The 17,732-nt window shown below is 39.9% G+C and overlaps 1 protein-coding gene across 1 annotated transcript in view; it reads left to right on the top strand.

Moving 5' to 3' along the window:
* LOC126413092 (furin-like protease 2) overlaps window positions 1-17,732 on the top strand; it is a 714,734-nt gene that overhangs the window by 291,004 nt on the left and 405,998 nt on the right. The gene's annotated exons all lie outside the window — the stretch shown is intronic.

Below are 17,732 nucleotides of genomic sequence, written 5' to 3'. Positions count from 1 at the left end.
TAATTACTCCATATTCAGATAGGAGAAGAAACAGGAGTCGATTTAGAAGGGGATCCAGTATTAGGATCAGAATTTAAAAGAACTTTGGAAGACTTCAGATTGAATAAGACAGCAGGGATAGATAAAGTACTTTATTTGAGTACTTCGGAGCGCGCAGTGAACGCAGCAGTAGCACTTATGAATATTTGAATTAGCAACAAATATTTTTCTACATGTCACTTCTTGGGAATAGTTGTAGTGTACAGCAGTGATACATTATTGTATTTGATCTGATGTGTAATTATTTTGCGGAAGAGGGAATTTGCAAGCGTTGCTAGATACAGAGCCTTCATACTACTTTCAAACTCGCAGAAATGATTCAACTACTGGCTGTTCGCTCTCATCAACATAAATGGTGGACTCCTTCCACGATGATTTAGATCACTGTTTTGATAATGGCATGAACAGTGGCGTGGCAGAGCTTGTGATATAGTGCTTAACGAGTTTATTATTTAATATTCAGTGTTGTGCTCACCAGTCCGAGGGAGGTGAAAGCTCAATAAATCAGGACGGCAATGTGTAACCACACTGTTCGTGACAGCGAATAATCCAGAGCGCTACTGTAGCACTGCTCCATAAATATTTGTTATGTCACTAGACTATTCTTTCCCAGCCCATTCTCATTAGAGCAGTTTCTCTTTTTTGTGTAACTGTAGCTGAAATCAGAAGCTACTGTCCCATCAACTAGAATCCTTTAATTTCGAAACATATCTCATAAATTAGTTTGTAGTATCGAAGGAAGATATTGTTACTTTTTCATAAAGCCCTAAAAATGATTGCGTGGCACTTGCAATACCTTGAACTTCATAAAAATGAACGTTACGGGAAGTGTCGATTAGAAAAATACCTAGAATCTCGGGTTAAATAAAGTCTGTCAGCTACTTCTCTGTTTCTCAGTTCTAGTATTCAGAAGCTGCTTTTGCACTCTATAAGATAGAAGTAATCATTTGCTGTGAGTCACATTTTTCAAAACGACAGTTATTTCACTGTCCTCTACTACTTTCGTGAGATCTGTTCATTACACTCATCGCAAATAGTCCTTGCAGTATTTAAATGTGATTCACGAACATTTATTCTATTTTCTTTGTCGTAATCAGATGCTGAAATGGCAACGAGGTACTGTTCAAGAGAATTCATGTTAACGTATAAGTAAAATATCGCTTGGGGATGGCACAGAACATGTGAACTATAAGTACGGAAAATAAAAGGCCTTATATAAATCGCGTGCTAACTGTAAAGTGGTCAATAGCTTGTTGTTCCTTAATCTGGGCAATAGCTTCGTACGTCAGAGGTAGGAATCGACAAGCCAATGAAAGTCGTTAACATCTCGGAAATGTATTTTTGGATATCTGAAATCTTAGTTAGTACGTCGCCTGATGATTCCCATTTCAATTTATGAACGTGTCGACCTTGTGACATACAGTTTCAGTCAACCGAAACACTGGTCATATCGTATATTTGTAAAAGAGTCTCTGTAAATATTGTTAACTTGGCGACTGATTCTGTTATTTTCTCTCCAGTTTATCTACTAGTTTCCTCGTAATTTCATATTTGAGCTAATTTATATACGTACTGTTTATGAAACATTATACATTGGCGCTAATTATTAGTTGGGAAATAAATGTCACTAATCAGTTTCTAAATAATGATATAAAAATCTGTTCTTTCAGGCTCTCAGCTTTTACCAAGTTTATGTATTTTCTCTCACTGCCCTGAGAATATAATTTTATGATGAGTAACAATTTCATTATGTAGACACAACTAATTTATTGTGTTCATTTCGTTCTTATAAGGACAGTGTGTCTTTCATACCAAAATATTCAGAAAGTATCCCTAAACAACCTCAAGTAGAGCGTTCAACCTGTACAACATTTCACGTTGCTGTACTTCTTCTTTGGCGACATATTTTCCGCGTGTTTCAGTTTCATCTACAGTATGACATAGGTTCTGCGTATTAAGCACGTGTCGGATAAATTACTGTCCTTGTTCATTTGTATATCACTGAACTCATTTCGTGAGATATTTTATGTGTTGTCTTGTTTTGTCCGTTACTTGATTGTTCCGAAGCTTTTTCTTAGTGTATTTTGCTATATGTTTGTGTTGTTCAGCTGCATTATTATTACTATTTGCTTTCTAGCTCTGAACCAGTAACGTGTCTCGTTTTATTCTGTTGTGCAGTGAAACCTTTCTATTTGCACTATTCATTTTATTTGAACACTATATGCCGGTAATAAACCAAACACTGATTAGACACAACATGTATTTTATTATTATTATTCTCTACATCGTGCACACTTTTAGTCACTACAGAAAATTATTTGACAGATTTTTACTACTGCCGCTATTCTTTCGATCATACTCCAAAGACTATATTTTACCAGGTGCTCCAACAACTTTTGTAGCAGAGCAATACTGAGAACGTTCATAATGTTACAAACAACATTTTTTTCGATCGTGCTGGATAATAATTAGAATCTGACTAATAGTGTTTTGTTTTACGCCTTTTTGCTATGTTCAGTAAAACGTTACAATGCCAGTGTTTTTCTATCAATAGAGCTGACCACAAATTATAATAGCTATGAAACTAGAACTGATGAAAAAGCTTTACTCCAGCAAAATAAGGATAAATAATTAGTTGCAGATACATATGCAATGTTGTCGAATGTTCACAGTGCTGCAGTCGATATTATCAGTATTCCTGATCTTGCCTTAAAACTTACCATACTTTTCTTCTCATTACTAAAAGATGCGACACGTAGACATTCAATACTGCTTCCTCGACGTCGAATTTAATCAGTAGGCACACTTTTGGTGGCCAAATCATAAATAACATGATAGTTACAGTAAGCGTAAATTATAATACTACTTAAACACTTAAAATTTTGAAAAAGATGTTTTCCAACGTTCACTGCTGTGTTGTCTGTACCCGAAACTTGATATATTAAATATTTCCAAAGTGTGTTCGTCCAAAATAAAGTTCCCCGAAAATAGTAATTGCTGTTGTATTACTATCGTCGCAGAAACCTTGTTATTTTTCCTTCATCCGAGACACCTCAGAAAAATAATTTATCAACAAAGGAAAACATTGAATTTTACCTTTATTGGAAGCATTTTACCTCAGAAAAATATATTATCGGCACGGGAAAATGTTGAATATTACCGTTATTTGAAGCATTTTACCTCTTAAAAATTATTTTATTTGCCAGAAAACATTGACCATTGCGTTGTTGGAAGCATTTATCGAAACTGGAAAGAATGTGCCATAATTTGATTCATTTAGAAATTAACTCTAACGAATGCGGAGCCAACACAGTTTGTACTAACATCTCACATTCTGTACGTCCACAGTGAAGGTTTGGAACTAACTGCGAACCTTTGAAAATTGTTCTTCATAGCTTAATCCCACACCGAGTAGAAACATAACCATGGTTTACGAAGCTCCATGATACTGACGGTAAGATGCTATCCTCGCATTAGTCGTGCATTCACACGGAGCAGAGCTACATCTCTGCAACTTTAGGAGCTGGGTGTGGCTCTTTTCGGGACATGCACCGTCTTGCTACTACTTTCGACGTTGCCCAAACGCTATCGGTCACTTGCCACTACGTGAGTAAAGGGCTATCGCGGGCAAAGTTCACTTGTAGATGCGCGACATCAAGAATTATTTGAACAGTAGTTAATGAGATGAGTTATGAGTCAGGAAGTATTACATCGATTGCTAGAATACTGTTGCACAGTGATATGGGTCACCCACGAAAGTGGAATGTGAAATCAGTGGACGACACAGTATTGTCATTGTTGCACAGTATCTTCCGTTGGCGGAACATATTACTGTTTGAGCAGTTAAAATGGCTACCATCGACAATTACAACTGATATACTACGTCGTAAAAGCAGCACCGGTACGGCAATGTCAGACATCACTGTGAAAGTGGGTTACATTTGATTGTTTATCGGTGGGATTTATACATTGTTAGGAAGTGTGTAACGCCCAAATAGTTAACAAACGAAGTAGAATGATCTGTACTGTTACTCTTTCTAAGAAAATCGTGTCAGTAAGTTTTCTCACAGGCGGCCCATCAAGTAGCTACAGTGATTCCTGACAATCCGCGTCGCGTTCTCGCTACTCCACCATGCGGCCTCCAACCTCGCGAAGGGAAGTGGACATGTTTTGGCTTAACAGTGTACACCTTAGACAACACCGAACATGGACGGTCCCTTATCAAACTGATGACAACTGCTTGTAGTGGAAGGTGGACGTTTCGAGCATGAACTGCCAGGATAGCTTTGTGGCACTTGCATTGTTTCCCTGTACCATAGGGGAGTGCCACAGAATCGGTACTGTTCAGCTGACCCAGAGCATAACGTCTGTAACACGCCCTTCGCACTTCCTATGTTTATATACAGTTTAACTATGTGACAGACCTAGCACTGCCCAGGTATTCAGTTTGTCTATTTTCTCTTAGAAATGGAAACTAAAACTGAACTGTATTTGCAGTGTTATATCACGTACAGTTTTTATTTGCTGAGCGCAGCTGCTTCGTGTGTCTACAGCACGGTTTTGTAAATCTCCTTGTTGGAACCCCTCTTCCTAGATCTAAAGGGTGGTCCATCGATAGTGACCGGGCCAAATATGTCACGAAATAAGCATCAAAAGGAAAAACTACTAAGAACGAAACTCGTTTAGCTTGAAGAGGGAAAACAGACGGCGCTATGGTTGCTCCGCTAGATGTCGCTGCCATAGGTCAAACAGATATCAACTGCGTTTTTTTCAATAGGAACCCACCTTTTAATTACATATTGGTGTACTACGTAAATAAATATGAATGTTTTAGGTGGACCACTTTTTACGCTTTGTGATAGATGGCTCTGTAATAGTCACAAACGTATAAGTACGTGGTATCACGTAACATTCCGCCAGTGCGGACGTTATTTGCTTCGTGATACATTACCCATGTTAAAATGGACCGTTTATCAATTGCGGAAAAGGTCGATATCGTGTTGATGTATGGCTATTGTGATCAAAATGCCCAACCGGCGTATGCTATGTATGCTGCTCAGTATCCTGGACGACATCATCCAAGTGTCCGGACCGTTCGCCGAATAGTTACGTTATTTAAGGAAACAGGAAATTGTCAGCCACATGTGAAACGTCAACCACGACCTGCAACAAATGATGATGCCCAAGTAGGTGTTTTAGCTGCTGTCGCGGCTAATCAACGCATCAGTAACAGACAAATTGCGCGAGAATCGGGGAATCTCAAAAACGTCGGTGCTGAGAATGCTACATCAACATCGATTGCACCCGTGCCATATTTCTAAGCACCAGGAATTGCATGACGACGACTTTGAACGTCGGGTACAGTTGTATCACTGGGCACATCAGAAATTACGGGTAAGTTGACAGAATTTTTGCACGCGTTCTATTTGGCGACGAAGCGTTATTCACCAATAGCGGTAACTTAGACCAGCAAAATATGCACTATTGGGCAACGGAAAATCCACGATGGCTGCGACAAGTGGAACATCAGCGACCTTGGCGGGTTGATGTATGGTGCGGCATTATGGGAGGAATGATAATTGGCCCACATTTTATCGATGGCAATCTCAATCGTACAATGTATGTTGATTTCCTATGTTACGTTCTACCGATGTTACTACAAGATGTTTCACTGAATGACAGAATGACGATGTACTTCAAACACGATGGATGTCTGGCACATAGCTCCCGTGTTGGTGAAGCGGTACTTAATAGAATATTTCATAACAGGTGGATTGGTCGTCGAAGCACTATACCATGGCCCGCACGTTCACCGGATCTGACGTCCCCGGATTTCATTCCGTTGGGAAGTTGAAGAATATTTGCTATCGTGATCCACCGACAACTCCTGACAATACGCGTCGGGCGTACTACTCGCTGTTGAGAGGAATGTCGTTACCCGTATTGCCAAATGTATTGAGGCTGACGGACATCATTTTTAGCTTTTACGGCATTAATGTGGTATCTACAGGTAATCACGCTGTAACAGCAGGCTTTCTCAGAAATGATAAGTTTACAAAGGTACATGTGTCATATTGGGACATGATTGTGACTATTACAGCGCCATCTATCACAAAGCGAAAAATTTGGTCCAACTAAAACATTCATATTCATTTACGTACTACACGAATATGTAATAAAAATGGGGGTTCCTATTTTAAAAAACGCAGTTGATATCCGTTTGACCTATGGCAGCGCCATCTAGCGGGCCAACCATAGCGCTATGTGGTTTCCCCCTTTAAGGTAGACAAGTTTAGGTCATTGTATTTTTTTCGTTTGACACTTATTTCGTGAGATATTTGGCCCGGTAACGATCAGTGGACCACACTGTATAGACGGCGAATCTTTCCGCCTATAGGCGTTTGCGGTTCACAGTTGAAAGCCGTCAAAGCGCAATCAGGTATCAAGGATTTCCTGAAGTTTACTCCACTATACTCCTACAGTATTAATACATCTTACATGATGCGGCATGTTTCCACTCATCTCTTGAACTATGTGGATGAATCATACGTGGAACCTGTCTGCGAAATGAGTTAGTACCAAGGAATTAAGAAATTTAAACGTCATGCATGATGCGGCAGTTTTTCACGCATATCTTTGTTTATAACGTCATATCTTCTGAAGTATGACAGGCGATTCTTACCCCCATAACGATTATTGCCTGAAAGTAGGGGATTTGAGTACCAAGTTGGTTGGAATCCGTCCAATGGCTTAGGAGGAGACTTGGAACACACACGCACACACACACACACACACACACACAAACACAAATATACACACATCCATTTTTATTTTTACGTACGGATTTTGAAACGATCGGGCAGTGGTACATTTGTGAGACTTGTACAAAATACTGAAGTTTTAAAATCTTACTCAGAACCACGATTGTTGCAATTCGTCACTGATGGTATTCGTGACACCATTGAAATTCATATTTTTCTTCAAATGTTTGATGGCCTTATCGCTTTCTCGCAAAAATCAAAAATTACTTGACGAAGTTCTGGAGCTCTCATTTCGCAATGACAATTTTATGCTGTTTCCACACATTGTGTGGTAACATTGGTCGACATGTTTAAAGTTTTAGTAACAAGAGTATTACATCTAACCATTGTGAACATCGCTTAATGCTTGTCAAGAATTTGGCCATGACCTTTCCTTCTTTTGATAGTTAACAGCTTTTGGCATTCAGCCAGAATCCGTTTATTACTTCCATTTCACTATGCGTGGGCAAAGGCAATTACCACCGCAGGGCGTCTGATGTACAGAAGACTATTTTCGTGGCGCAGCTCGATTTGTTCCGAGTTATGACCAAACTCAGTCCCAGAACTCGTAATTCTCTCGTAACTATTACCGATTTCTCCCGTCACGACTGCAGGTCACTTGATCCTTGTAGTTATCGTGCTGTTTAAAACTCACAGATTTCTATGACTTTTTCCGCATTATCACAAACACTTTCCACTCCAGTCCTTCTCTCGCTCTCTCTCGGTCGCATTCTGTTAACTTGTGTTATACGACTTAACAGTGTGTAATCCGAATAATATGTAAACATGTAGGCATACATATATTGCTTAATTTTGGAAATATTTCTGCTTTAAATAAATTTTTATGCAAATTCGTTCCCAATATCGTCTCAGCGTCAGTCGCTAGAACCTTAATCATTATATCTCTAATGACTGAAGGCAATGGCATTGTATTTTAACTACATCTTTCCCTCAGTGGTCAATAAACATTGTCGCTTCGTTACCATTATTAAAATTAAAGATCTAAATCGTTCTAAAAGTAGATTCTTGGACACAAGTTCATCTTTTTATTTTGTTGCATTACTTATTTTTTATTTGTAACAGTTTTATCCTATAATTTGATGCCAGTGGGTCGGAAGCTTTAATGTACGTATTAAACAAGATTCATTCTTCTGCCTGGTTTGACGCGTTCTGACTTTCTCCCCTGCGCTGTCAAAAAATGGTTCAAATGGCTCTGAGCACTATGGGACTCAACATCTTAGGTCATAAGTCCCCTAGAACTTAGAACTACTTAAACCTAACTAGCCTAAGGACATCATACACACCCATGCCCGAGGCAGGATTCGAACCTGCGACCGTAGCAGTCCCGCGGTTCCGGACTACAGCGCCAGAACCGCACGGCCACCGTGGCCGGCCCCCTGCGCTGTCCTCTTCATCTCTGTGTAGCACTTGCATCTTACCTTCTCAGTTATTTGTTAGATACATTCAAATCTCTATCTTTCACTACAACTTTTACACTCTGCGGCACCCTCTGGTACCATAGAGGTTATTTTATGATGTCTTAACAGATGTGCTGTCATCTCTACCTCTCATCACTGTTTTCGATGTGTTTGTTTCTTCGTCGATTGTGGAGAGAACATCATTCTTCACCTGATAAGTCCACGTAACCATTAACTCTTCCATTCACTTGTGTTCTGGTTTTTCCATGTCCATGACTCACTGCCAGATAAATCTGAGCAGCAAACGTACATTATCAGAAATTTCTTCCTTCAGGTAAGGTACTAAACGTCTCTAGGCCAGAGATGCCTTGTTTTTCTGCGCTAGTCTGTTTTTATGCCCCCCTTGCTACTTCCATCAAGGCTGATGTGGCTACCAAGGTACCAGACCTTATTGAAGTAGTCTACTCCGTGATCACCAATTTTGATGTTAAGTTTCTCGCTATTCTTTTTTCTGCTTCCTCTTCCCCCCGTTACCTTCAATCCATGTTCTGTACCCATTACGCTGTTCATTCCATTCACGGAAGACGGTAAATCTTTGCACTCGCTGAACATAGCAGCGTCATCAGTGAATGTTGTCACTGGTACCCTTCCACCCAGATTTCATTCCTGAAACATTGTTTTATTTCTGTCATTGCCTCGTCGATGTATCGACTGAACAGTAGGGCCGAAAGACATCATCTGTCTTCCTTCTTGATCTTCCACTCTTATTGTTCCATCTTGGCTCTACATATCTGATATTACCAATATTTGCCCATACCACGCTCTCGTCATTTCTCAGGATTTCTAGCATCTTGCATTTTCTAATGCCTTTTGTAAGTCGACGAATCCTATGAATTTGCCATGATTATTTCCATAGTCCTTCTTCCATTATCAAGCGCAACCTTTCCTAGTGCCAAAATGATTGCAATTACCTGATCCACAATTTTATTTCCCACTGTTCCTTATATTGTTCTTCTCAGCAGCTTGTATCCATGACCTGTTATGCAGACCGTGCAATAGTTTACGCACTTACCTGTCCTTGCTATCACCGGGATTTTGTGGATGATATTTTAACGAAAGTCGGATGGTACGTCGCTAGTCTCAGATTTGACACACCAACATGAATAGTCGTTTGGTTGCCACATCCCTCAACGGTTTTAGAATTTCAGATAGAATGATATCAATCCCTTCTTCTGGATCTCAAGTCTTCCTTTAATTATTAAAAGATGACCCTAATACCGGATCTCCTACGTCATGCATATTCACTCTAGCTCCTTCTTGTATGACGTCATCAGACAAGTCCTCCGCCTCACAGAGACCTTCAGTGTACACATTAGATCCACCCGCTATCTCTTCTAAATTTAGCTGTCGAGCCGGCCGAAGTGGCCGTGCGGTTAAAGGCGTTGCAGTCTGGAACCGCAAGACCGCTACGGTCGCAGGTTCGAATCATTCCTCGGGCATGGATGTTTGTGATGTCTTTAGGTTTAACTAGTTCTAAGTTCTAGGGGACTAATGACCTCAGCAGTTGAGTCCCATAGTGCTCAGAGCCATTTGAACCATTTAGCTGTCGAATTCGTATTGCACTATTAATGTTACAACCTTTGCCTTTAATTTCAACGGAAGTTGGTTCGGTTTTTCTGTCAATCCTTCATCTCCCCCAATCTTTTCACTTTGACTGCCTGCAGTTGCTACCCATTCCTAAATTACTTACATTGCCTTATTCCAGTCTTTTCCTTAACACTTTCGTACTTCCTTCTTTCGTAGGTCAATCGCAGTATCTCTTCTGTTGCTCAAGGTCTCTTCGCAATAGCCTTCCTTGTACTCATGTTTGTCAGTCCAACATTTGTGATTTCCTTTTTTATTAGTGGTGAAGCTCCTTTTCAACTGACTAACTACCGTGGTAATCCCTAGAGCAGTATCTACATCCATGTGAGACCTGAGTTTCTCCTGGCTTATACAAATAACTTCCGGGAATTCAGCCAGGTAAAACTTTCAGCGACCACCGATATTTCGGCGGGAGAACACCACGACAATTTCAAGGCAAACTGCAACGGACAGGTGACATACATGCCAATTTAAAACCTCGGTTCTCGTACTGATGCAGGAAAAATAACACACACTGAACGCCAGTGCCACCAAAAATGATCAAAGTAAGAGCTGTCGATAGTGAGACTACGAACTCGCAGGTGAGGCAGCATCGACTCTGTCCCCCTGTTATCTGTCAAGGGAGAGAGCCAGATTCCAAACAGAGTCTAAACAAAACCCTCCATCCCGGTTAACGACGTTGCTTGCTAATTTAATCTCATCTGCCTCCTTAATAACACTGTCCCAATAGCTGGACGTGGATGCCAATATCTCGGTGTTATTATATAACTTGGGGTGACCAGTATCCAAACAATGTTCGGCAATAGCAGATCTACTAAGCTGCTGTAATCGTTTGTGCCGTTTATGCTCAGTACATCGATCCTCCACGGTCATGATAGTTCGATCTATATATGATATGCCACAGCTACAAGGAATGCGATAGACACCCAATGCGGCTTTCTTGAAGTTACATTTCGTCAAAATGGTTATAGTGATAGACAGATTGACGTGCGTTGCGCTATCGACCAAGTGTACATCGGGTGACTGACGATAATTCTGAGTCGACATCTAAGTCTACAGCCTTTTTGCCTTACGTAGGAAACACTTCCAACAAGGACGTTCGTATTTTACGGAAATACGATGTGAAATGTGTTTTCCGACTTCCATCTAAAATTAGAGCGCTTATGAGTTCTATTAAGGATAATGTTTGTCTGCGTAAGGTGGGTGTATATCGCATTTCTTGTAGCTGCGGCATGCCATATATTAACCAAACTATCATGGCCGTGGAGGGCCGATGTACTGAGCACAAACGACACACACGATTACAGCAGCCAAGTAGATCTGCTATTGTCGAAAATTGTTTGGATACTGGTCACCCCATGTTATATAATAACACCGAGATATTGTAATGCACGTCCAGCTAATGGGACAGTGTTATTAAGGAGGCAGTTGAGATTAAATTAGCGAGCAACCTCGTTAACAGGGATGGAGGTTTTTTTTAAACTCTGTTTGGAATCCGGCTCTCTCTTGTCAAAAGCAGAGGGACAGAGTCCATGCTACCTCACCTGCGAGTTCCTAGTATCAGTATCGATAGTTCCGACTTTGGTCATCTTTGGTGGCACTAGTGTTCAGTGTGTGTGTTCTCTTTCCTGCATCAGTCCGAGAACCAAGGTTTTAAATTTGCATGTACGTCGCCTGTCCGTTGCAGTTTGCCTTGAAAATGGCGGGGTGTTCTCCCGCTGAAATATCGGAGGTCGCTGAAAAGTTTTACCTGGCTGAATTCCCGGAAGTTATTTGAAAATCTACATTCTTAGTTATTCTCAAATACCAATTGTTATTTCTCAGTACTTCAGTATTCTTCTTTTTCTCCACTGACTCTTTCCTTCGATACTCTTAATATTCATCCTACTCATCTTCCTAAATTGAGATGATGGAGTATGCTTGCACTTGGATACACCTTACCAACCAATGTCAACCTTAGAGCCTCTGTTTGATCATGATGTTGTGCAGCTACAGTATTCCCTTGTCTCCGGGACTTTTATTCCTCTTGTGATTTGGAACATAGCGTTCTGTATTATTATCTGAAATTTATTGTAGAACTCGAGTGCTTTTTCTCCTCTCTCATCCCTACAGCCAAACTCATGTTCTCCAGTAACTTTTTTTCTATACCTTTCCCTACAACCGCGTTCCAATCCTCCATGATTATTTCATTTTAGTGGTTCAAATGGTTCAAATGGCTCTGAGCACTATGGGATTATTTTAGTGTCCCTTCTTTTTACTGAATAACCCATTCAGTATCCTCATATACTTTCTCTGTCTCTTCATCTGCTGTTTGCGACGTCGGTATGTATATCTAAACTATGGCTGTCGGTTTTGGTTCTCTGTCGAATCTAATGAGAACAGTGCTAACACTGACCTGTTCACAGTAGCTCACTCTCTGGCCTACTTTCCAATTCGTAACGAATTCTACTCCGTTTATACTGTTTACTGCTGCAGTTAATTCTACCCTACGTTCGTATGTCCACAAATTTCTTACCTTGGTTCCATTCCACCCCATTGACCTTTAGTACAGTTAGAGTCACCCTTTGTATTTCCGTTTCATATATTCTAGGTTACCTGTTACATTCAGACGTATAGAACTTCATCTCGTCGTTGTTTATTCCAGTTTCTTCGTCACGTCCCCCTAGGCAGTCCCCTCCTGGAAATCTAAAACAGTGACTGTTTATGGATAATTTGCCGATGGAGGGGTCATCATGACACTTTATCAATTACAGGCTTCCGGTTACCTATGTTAAATACTTGTAATTTAATTTTTTCTCACTGGGACGGCAGTCTCGAATATTACTGTTCGTGTTCAGGCTGTTGGAACCATCTCACAAATGAGTAATAAAGTAGTTCAGAACAATAAGTATTTGTTCCTCATAAAATTGAGTCACTGTGGGTAAATTGTGCTTAGAAATCTCTAATACAAGTATACACTCTCTCTTTCAATCATCCCCAGAGTACAAACGGTGTCCAAGCTATATGACACTCCAATAAACACAAAATCTAACAGAAACCTCTGCTTTGATGTACTTTGTAAGTTGCTATTGTAATACTAGATAGTTAGCTAGCAAAATGTGAAAGGTGAACACTACGGCAACAACTTCAAGGACTTTACTGGTTTAGCATTAGAGAAATAGACAGAAAAGTCGATGCAGAGCTTCGCACATAATTTGGCGTCCACGTAGCCATACGAACCAGGAGTTAAAATAATTGCCACGCTAACGTTACAAATGTAACTGCGTAGTTTGAAATTAACAGAAAACTGAAAGAATTGAAAAATATCGTGATAAACTTGTGTAACAGTATTAAATGATAAAATACTTTGATAGTAACTTCGAAGTGTAACTGTACTCAAATATAAGCAATTATCAGGAATTTTGTAACACTTCTTGTGCCAGTTATTGTGGTGTAAAATTCTGGCGTAATTAAAACGTAAAAAAAAAGCCACGTAGGTGAGTACCATAGAAACAAAATGCGATCCTCATAATTAGACGTATGTAGACCTGGAATGCGTACTACATTCTTAAAATAGTAAATGAAATACAAAAGAAAAACCGTAAATTGTGAAGACAGTAACCTTACGTGGAAACTGTCTCAACTTGTATGACGTCAAAATCCAAACGCGAAAAATTTTCGGTGCTCTTACTGTGTTTCGAGCTCAGGGACTTAGAATACTTCATGCTTGCAGTAAGTAGTTATCTTACAGATAACAAATTGCCTTCTGTTAAATGTATTTTGCTAGATAACAACAGATATATTTTCTTTAAAAAAATCTGTTTCCTCACGTTGTTTTCCTTGCTGTTAGATCTCGGTCCGCAGTCGCCGCTATGCAATTGAAATAGGTTAGATACAATATTTTTGAACTTTAATAAATATCTTATTTAGACCATATACATTTCGCTTAACTCGAAACTTTTCTCCGTGGTCACTGTAACATTGAGGCTTTTCATAACATATTTGATTGACAAGATCGTGAACAGTTCTCATGTTGAGCAGTAATACTACTTTTTTTTTGGTCATCAGTCTACTGACTGGTTTGATGCCGTCCGCCACGAATTCCTTTCCTGTGCTAACCTCTTCATCACAGAGTAGCACCTGCAACCTACGTCCTCAATTTTTTGCTTGACGTATTCCAATCTCTGTCTTCCTCTACAGTTTTTGCCCTCTACAGCTCCCTCTAGTATCATGGAAGTCATTCCCTCATGTCTTAGCAGATGTCCTATCATCCTGTCCCTTCTCCGTATCAGTGTTTTCCACATATTCCTTTCCTCGACGATTCTGCATAGAACCATCTCATTCCTTACCTTAGCAGTCCACCTAATTTTCAACATTCGTCTATAGCACCACATCTCAAATGCTTCGATTCTCTTCTGTTCCGGTTTTCCCACAGTCCATGTTTCACTACCATACAATGCTGTACTCCAGACGTACATCCTCAGAAATTTCTTCCTCAAATTACGGCCGGTATTTGATATTAGTTGACTTCTCTTGGCCAGAAATGCCTTTTTTGCCATAGTGAGTCTGCTTTTGATGTTCTCCTTGCTCCGTCCGTCATTGGTTATTTTACTGCCTAGGTAGCAGAATTCCTTAACTTCATTGACTTCGTGACCATCAATCCTGATGTTAAGTTTCTCGCTGTTCTCATTTCTACTACTTCTCATTACCTTCGTCTTTCTCCGATTTACTCTCAAACCATACTGTGTACTCTTTTGACTGTTCATTCCGTTCAGCAGATCATTTAATTCTTCTTCATTTCACTCAGGATAGCAATGTCATCAGCGAATCGTATCACTGATATCCTTTCGCCTTGTATTTTAATTCCACTCCTGAACCTTTCTTTTATTTCAATCATTGCTTTCTCGATGTACAGATTGAAGAGTAGGGGCGAAAGGCTACAGCCTTGTCTTACACCCTTCTTAATACGAGCACTTCGTTCTTGATCGTCCACTCTTATTATTCCCTCTTGGTTGTTGTACATGTTGTATATGACCCGTCACTCCCTGTAGCTTACCCCTACTTTTTTCAGAATCTCGAACAACTTGCACCATTTTATATTGTCGAACGCTTTTTCCAGGTCGACAAATCCTATGAAAGTGTCTTGATTTTTCTTTAGCTTTGCTTCCATTATTAGCCGTAACGTCAGAATTGCCTCTCTCGTCCCTTTACTTTTCCTAAAGCCAAACTGATCGTCACCTAGCGCATTCTCAATTTTCTTTTCCAATTCTTCTGTATATTATTCTTGTAAGCAGCCTCGATGCATGAGCTGTTAAGCTGATTGTGCGATAATTCTCGCACTTCTCTTGCTGTCGTTGGAATTGTGTGGATGATGCTTTTCCGAAAGTCATATGGTATGTCGCCAGACTCATATATTCTACAAACCAACGTGAATAGTCGTTTTGTTGCCACTTCCCCCAATGATTTTAGAAATTCTGATGGAATGTTATTTATCCCTTCTGCCTTATTTGACCGTAAGTCCTCCAAAGATCTTTTAAATTCCGTTTCTAATGCTGGATCCCCTATCTCTTCTAAATCGACTCCTTTTTCTTCTTCTATCACATCAGACAAATCTTCACCCTCATAGAGGCTTTCAATGTATTTTTCCACCTATCTCCTCTCTCCTCTGCCTTTAACAGTGGAATTCCCGTTGCACTCTTAATGTTACCACCGTTGCTTTTAATGTCACCAAAGGTTGTTTTGACTTTCCTGTATGCTGAGTCTGTCCTTCCGACAATCATATCTTTTTCGATGTCTTCACATTTTTCCTGCAGCCATTTCGTCTTAGCTTCCATGCACTTCCTATTAATTTCATTCCTCAGCGACTTGTATTTCTGTATTCCTGATTTTCCCGGAACATGTTTGTACTTCCTCCTTTCATCAATCAACTGAAATATTTCTCCTGTTACCCATGGTTTCTACCAGCTACCTTCTTTGTACCTATGTTTTCCTTCCCAACTTCCGTGATGGCCCTTTTTAGAGATGTCCAGTTCTCTTCAACTGTACTGCCTACTGCGCTATTCCTTATTTCTGTATTTATAGCGTTAGAGAACTTCAAAGGTATCTTGTCATTCCTTAATACTTCCGTATCCCACTTTTTTGCGTATTGATTCTTCCTGACTAATGTCTTGAACTTCAGCCTACTCTTCATCACTACTATATTGTGATCTGAGTCTATATATGCTCCTGGGTACGCCTTACAATCCAGTATCTGATTTCGGAATCTCTGTCTGACCATGATGTAATCTAATTGAAATCTTCCCGTATCTCCCGGCCTTTTCCAAGTATACCTCCTTCTCCTGTGATTCTTGAACAGGGTATTCGCTATTACTAGCTGAAACTTGTTACAGAACTCAATTAGTCTTTCTCCTCTTTCATTCCTTGTGCCATGCCCATATTCTCCTGTAACCTTTTCTTCAACTCCTTCCCCTACAACTGCATTCATGACTAATCGGTATTAAATTACAGTTATTATTCACGAGTTTTTGTTTCCTAATTCATTTGTAATGATTCTCCAGACTCGTGTGCGATTTTAGTTTATTGCAGTTCACTTACTCTCAATATTACTTCGTTACCATATTGGGTAGATCCAGCTATAAATCGTGCACTTTGTTTTGATGTTGCAAGATGCAATCGACTTTTGCTTTGTTTTGTGTTTTGGGAAGCGTCTGCAACCCCTTTGGGTGCATGTTTATATTTTTTGAGTGGTGTGTGTGTGTGTGTGTGTGTGTGTTTGTGTAAATATGCACTACTTTTAAGCCATTAAGTCTTTCTCTGTGTCTCTCTGATCTGTTCTGATTTGGCAGTTGATTTTAAGCTGACTCCTGATAAACCAGAGATTAATAATTTTAAACGTAGGTACGAAATGGATGACAGTGTCATATTAACCTGCTCTCCTAGCTACCTGATGCACCTACGGCTCATAGTAAGGGGTGAAAACGTTGCTAGCGCCTAACATTTCGGCTGACCTGCAGAATTAGAGAGATATTCTAGTAGTATCAGAATGCGTTCCAGACGGTACTCACGTAAGATTTCGGCCACTAGATGGCAATGATAGTTATATGTGGAATAGCATCGCCTCTCCAGCGCTGAACCCGCGGTCTTGCAGGACCAAGCCCACCTAAGCGTATCAGTTAGTCCTTACCGTCGCACTGTGAAGCTAGCCACACCACCGCCCTGCCTTGAGTTGTGTACTCGTAGTGTTCTCATTACACAACTTTGTCTTGATCTCAGATTTCGCTAGATCATAGGTTTTCGTTCTTCGTTTACTCGTTTGAACATCGTTGCTTTGTCGTGCCATCTCCGGTCGTCCAGTCGCAGCTCGTTCTTTGAGTCATTTCCGATTCTTGCTAGACTCCCTTCATTTTAGCTTTTGAAAAATAACATTTAAACAGCCTGATACATTATTTATAGGTAGGTATAACACTGTTCTATTTAAGATACAACAGATGAAAAGACGCTGAAGTAATCCTGAAATTTAACTCATGTCTCTCATACAACCTCACAAATCTGTTATTATATTGAGACGTTTCACATACATGACCGAACTGCAGAACATAATTATCTAAATAAAAATACATTTTTCATTAAGCATGTTTTTAAATCAGACTCAAAACGCAAAAAAATGCTTTCTTTTAGCCCGAAGCAGACTCCTAGCCCTTTGCAGGTAGTTCTAAAAATTCGTAATTCTGAATTTTTAATAACTAGACGGTTATCTATTGGGTGTGCCGTGTGTTTTTCATTAAAAATCTTTATTTCCTTAGTTAGTATAAACTCTTAATCAAAAAGTTTTAGAACTGGCTCTACTGTGTTC

The sequence above is a fragment of the Schistocerca serialis genome, chromosome 7 (genome assembly GCF_023864345.2).
Source record: "Schistocerca serialis cubense isolate TAMUIC-IGC-003099 chromosome 7, iqSchSeri2.2, whole genome shotgun sequence".
Classification (NCBI taxonomy): Eukaryota; Metazoa; Arthropoda; class Insecta; order Orthoptera; family Acrididae; genus Schistocerca; species Schistocerca serialis.
Note: the sequence above shows the minus strand (reverse complement) of the source record. Positions and strands in the feature narration are given on the sequence as shown.